This window comes from Vombatus ursinus, unplaced genomic scaffold, assembly GCF_900497805.2.
Source record: "Vombatus ursinus unplaced genomic scaffold, bare-nosed wombat genome assembly UNPS02014841.1, whole genome shotgun sequence".
Lineage (NCBI taxonomy): Eukaryota > Metazoa > Chordata > Mammalia > Diprotodontia > Vombatidae > Vombatus > Vombatus ursinus.
In genome coordinates this window covers 25,247,690-25,253,618 of record NW_020954619.1, presented here as the reverse complement: position 1 = coordinate 25,253,618, position 5,929 = coordinate 25,247,690, and the positions used below count along the sequence as shown (strand labels likewise).

Sequence of the window (5,929 nt, the reverse complement as noted above, 5' to 3'; positions counted from 1 at the left end):
TGGAGGAATTGGAAAAGTTTGATGGAAGAAGATAAAACTTTATCTTATCTATGATTTGAAGGAAGCAAGGGAAGCCAGGAGGTGTAGAGAGGAGGAAGAGAAATCTAGACATGAAGGATAGCCAGGGAAAATGCCCAAACTCAGGAGATGGAGTTATCTTGTGCAAGGAACAACAAGGAGGACAGTGATGCTGGATTGTATACTCTTTGCAGCACTAAAAAGTATAAAAAAGACTCAAAAAGCAGGAAGGGTTCAGCTTATAAAGGACTTTAAAATCCAAACAATATTTAATCCTGAAGGTAATAGGCAGGTACTGGATTTCATTGAACTGAGGGAATGAGGTGTGACATGGTCAGATCTGACATTTATATCTTTGATAGCTAAATAGAAGAAAGACTTGAATTAGGAAGATTGACAGGAAGGTTATTGTAATAGTATAATATAGTATAGCTAGTATTTATATGATTATTTTAAGGTTTGGAAAGTGTTTTACATATATCTTGTTTTATCCTCACAAAAACCCTGTGTTATTATTCAGGTACTATTATTTCTCTTTTACAGATGAGGAGACTGAGATTTAGAGAGGCTAAAAGACTTGCTTCAGCAAATGCAGCTAGTAACTCATCTGAAGCTGGGATTTGGATTCAGATGTTCCTGGTTACAAAAGATTCTCTTTTCTTTTCTTCTTTTTCCTTCATCCAGAGATTTAGCATAGATGTACACGTGTATGTATGTATGTATTATTCTAACTAGTTGAAATTTCCAATAAGCTATTAAAAGTCTTGTGATTTTCCATTTATTTTAAAAATTAAATCCTCAAATACAGGAAGAATATACTTATCCAATATGGCTAGTATTATGTCTATATAACTGATAGTTTTCTGGGCTTAATAAGCTCTCATCTCTTAAATCAAATAACTTAAATATATAATTTTGTTATAGAATCTAGCCCTGGTTTATATTCAGTTGTTAATCATTGCTGAGTACAATGATCTCAATTTAATGTGTGAATATAATACTTCACTTGAGGAACAACGTAATCCTATCAACTTAGAAAAAACAACTTAGTTTGCTTAGCAAACATTTGAATACTCATAAGTAAAAAATAGTGAATCATTAATACTAGTAAGTACATATTTATCCTTATCAATGAATTTAATTGTAAAATAGATTTTGAGTTTAATTCTATAATTATGATATCCTTCAAAAATTCTTTCCATATTTCAAAGATCTATAAATTCATTTAGTATGAGAACTCCTTTCACTGAAGTAAAAGACATCCACCACACCTTAGCAGATAGTCTTTCTTATTTTCTGTGACTGAAAAAAATTATCACTTAGTGGCCAATCCTCTAGTGATGAACCTCTTCTCACTTAGCTATGTTGGTCATCAAATAACATATTCATGGTCTATTGCTAACATACTATTTGAAAATTTTGCAACTTAGGAAAAAAATCAGGTCATGTTTTCTGCTGGCATAACTTTGGAAAACTCATCTCCATACCACAATGAGACATTTTTCCCAGTCTATGATAACAAAGTGACCCTTCTCAGTTTCCAAGAATTCTTCTATATGTGCCATGATTCTCAGCCCCTCCTACCTTTTCCCACAGATTTTAACCTGTAATATTCTCTCTCTCTCTCTCTCTCTCTCTCTGTCCTTCTTATATGTCCTGGCTTCTTCTCTGCAGCCTTCAAATATGCCCAAATTTTTGCTATCATAAAATAAACAAATGAAAACACATTTTCACTGGGCTCTGTCATCTTCTTTATCTGTTTTACTATTCTCAGCCAAATTCACAGAAAAAAAGCTCTTTGTATTTGTTGTCTCTACTTCTCTCTCTCACTCAGTCCTTAACTCTTTACAATCTGATTTCTGACCCCATTAATCAACTGAAATAGCACTTTCCAAAGTTACCAAGTATTTCATTTACCAATCTCTGCTTTTTTTCATCCTTCTTGAATTACAAGCTACATTTGACTGGACACTTTCTTTTCTCTGAGATTTTGTGACACTACCCTCTTATGGATATCATCCTTCTTTCCTGACTGTTCCTTTCTCAGTCTTCTTTCTTGACTCATCTATATTGAATCCCTTTAAATGTGGATATGCCACAATGGACTGTCCTTTACTCTCTCTACTGTCTCGGTGACCTCATCAGCTCCCATAGATTTAATTACCATTTCTCTGAAGATGATACACCCACCCACACCCACACCTCCCACACTTCCCCATGCCCACCCCTCTACACACACACCCACAGAGTCTCTGTCTCTCTCCTAAGCTTCAGTTCCACAACAATAACTGATTATAGAACATTTCCAAATGGCTCTCCTGAAGACATCTCAAATTCACCATGTTCAAAACTGAATTTAATAGCCATCTTCCAAACTTCCTTATTTCAGTTTTAAACACCACCAGTATTGCAGTTTCTCAAATTAGTAGCCATGCCATTTTTCTTCAACCTCAGCCTCTCACTGTTACTTATCTTGTGCTTAAACTTAATTAAGCTCAACATTTATACCTCTATAACACATTTTGAATTTGAATTTTTCTCCAACCATATAGCTATCACCCTAATTCATTGCCTTCACTTACATCAGTATAAGTGTCTGCATTGGATCTCCCTGCTTCAAATATTACTTCATACCCTTTCAATCTCAAAACTGTTGCCAAAGTGATTTTCCTTGAACATAGATCTGAACACATCACTCATCTCAATCATCTTTAGTGGCTCTATGTTATCTAATAGTTCCTCAATTTTAATAATTTCCCATGATCTACTTCTCCACCCCAGCTAAGGTGGGTATGACAAAGATGGTCATACTCTTTATTTTGCCACCACCCAACAAATATACCATTTTCATGTTCATGAACTCTAACATTCCCTTATTTGATTAAAATTTACTGTCATTCCATCTTTTCCTCTGCATTATAACATAAAACCCTGCTATACACCCACACTATGACCTTCAAACACTTGACTCCTGAATTCTTCCCTAGGCCATCACCATTGCATTAGCTACACTCCTCTCCTTTCTCCATATTGAACCCTTGGGGAACCAGTTGGACTCTATACTGCCTTGTTCTCTCAAGTTCCTTTATTGTGTCACCAAACATATCTTTATTGTATTATTAAAATTATCTAACCTTGGTTCACTCCCAGCATTTGTTACCTGTCTTCTTAAACATATGCTGCTGAACAAAGCTGGAAAGTATTAAAAAAAATGTTGACTAGCTCTATTACAAATTTATGTTGCATAAGCTCACAAGGATCCTCATTGATTCAAGGAAATCTTTTTACAACTCCATAATTATGTTACTACTCCATTCACCATAGCAATTCTTACAAACATTTTCATTCCTCTTCCTACATGATATAGCTTTACTTCTCCCCATTCTTTTAGGAAAGAACCTTGCTTCATATTTTACAAGAAAATAAAATTGATGTCATTTATCAAAAGCTCCATCTTCTCTCCTCCTCATCTCCCATAACCCAGATATCTTTTGCTGCTATCTCCTTCATTTCTTTATCATATAATGAAGTGACCCTTCTCCTTGCCAAGGTAAACCCCTTTATATGAAAAGTATTCCAATATTCCTTCTCCAGCAGGTTGATACTACTTGATGATAAGTGATCATCTGTACTGTTTCACTTATCATTAATAGCTCACTGTCTACTGGTTGCTTTCCTACTGCCTATAAACATGCCCATATCTTCCCCATCTCCCTTCCAAAATCCCCTCACTTGATCCATTCATCACCAATAGCCATGTTTCCATTACTCTCCTCCCTTTATTGGCTAAATTCCTTGAAAAGGCCATCTATAATAGGTACTTCCATTTCCCTTCTTCTCATTCTTCTTAACTTTGCACAGTCTGACTTCCAACCTTATCATTCAAATAAAAATTCCTTCCCCAATCTAATTAAAAATCTCTTAATTGGCTTGTGACCACAGCACCAGCCAGATTTTGTCACTCCATCCAGCCCTCCATCCCTCACTGCGTCTCTGCCGCCGGACTTGCAAGGATGATGTGTGGGGGAGTTTCAGCCACCAAACCGGCCACGGCTGAGATGTAGCAGATCGTGGACGAGGTAAAGGAACAGCTTGAAGAGAAAGAAAATAGGAAGTTTCCCGTCTTTAAGACTATGGAATTTAAAAGTCAAGTGGTTGCTGGAACAAACTACTTTATTAAGGTTCATGTTGGTGAAGAGGAATTTATACATATGCGAGTGTTCCAAAGTCTCCCTCATGAAAACAAACCATTGGTTCTATTCAGTTGTCAAACCAAGAAAACCAAGAATGATGAATTGGTCTATTTTTAATGCACCATTTTGAATAGTGGCCCTTTGTTCTTTTATATGGGTACATTATATACATCATATGGGCAGGTGTTAAAAATTTGGGACAATAAAAGAAATCTGATATTTTAAAAATAAATAAAAATCTCTTAATCAACAAACCTAATGGTCTTTTGTCAATTCTCATCCTTCTTTATATCTCTGAAGTTTTTAACACCCTCCTGTCCTTCATCTTATCTTCCCTCTAGATTTCATGACAGTATATTCTCCTGGTTCTCTTCCCACCCAACTGCTCTTCAGTATCTTAGGGCTTCTAGGTGGTACAGCTGATATAGCAATGGACATAGCACTGGGCTCAGAATGAGGATGACTCATCTTCCTGAGTTCAAATTTGTCCTCACACACTTACTCGTTGTGTGACTTTGGGCAAGTCACTTAACCCTGTTTACCTCACTTCCTCATTTGTAAAATGAGTTGGAGAAGGAAATGGCAAACTACTCTAGTATCGTTGCCAAGAAAACCCCAATATGGAGTCACAAAGAGTGGGACATGACTAAAACATAATTGAACCCCATCCTCTCAGTCTCTGCTGGGTCTTCATCCAGGTCTAACCATGTATGACCCATAAGGCTCTGTTTTGGGCTCTCTTCTCTTCAATATTATTTCTCTAGGTGAAACTAGATATCATGTCAACATCTTAATCTCAACATATCCAAAACTGAACTAATGATCTTTCTGTCTAAATATTTCTCCCTTCCAGACTTTCCTATTATTGTTGAGTGTAACACCATCCTTCCCATTATCTAGATTTACAACCTAGGTGTGTGATTCCCCACACTTTCTTACCCTTCATATCCAACTTGTCAAACTCTTTAAATTTTACCTTCATAATGTACCTCACATATTCTTCTTTTTCTTCTATAACAGTACCATCACTCTAATGCAGGCCCTCATTATTAAAATTATTATTATATTCTGTAATTAAAATAGCTGTCACAATCTCTCCTCACCCCAGTCCATCCTTGACTCAGTTATCTTCTTAAAGCCCAGGTCTAACCATTTCATACCCTTCCCTATTCAATAAAATCCACTGACTACCTGTCACTTCCATGATTAAATGTAAAATCCAGTTTGGTATTCAAAATCCTTCATAATCTATTCTCCCCACTTTTCCAGTTTTCTTATACTTTACATTCCACCCCATTGCCACACACTCTGTAATCAAGTAATATTGGCTTCCTTGCTGTTTGTTGAACAAAATTCTTCATTTCACAACTATTCACTTTTACTGATTGCTCTCCCCCTCCATGCTTGGAATGTTCTCCCTTCTCATCTCTTCTTCCTGGTTACCTTCAAGTCCCAGCTAAATTCTTATCTCTTACAGGCAGTTTTTTTTCCTATCCCCCTTAATTTTAGTGCCCTTCTTTTGTTGATTTTTTTCCAATATATCCTTATTTTATACTGTTCTATTTTGAAGACAAAAGTAAACAAATTGACTTAAGCACAACAACAGACTATACATTTGTGGCAAGCCAAATCTAAACAAGCAGCTTAAGAATTAAGATTTGAAGACTGAGGAACTGCCTTCAAATATCAGCTTAACTATCTATTGTCTGTTAGCTTGG

At 36.0% G+C, this 5,929-nt stretch overlaps 1 pseudogene; it reads left to right on the top strand.

The window, feature by feature from the left end:
• Positions 1-4,031: 4,031 nt before the first annotated feature.
• On the top strand, positions 4,032-4,328 carry LOC114026519 (annotated as a pseudogene).
• Positions 4,329-5,929: the final 1,601 nt, after the last annotated feature.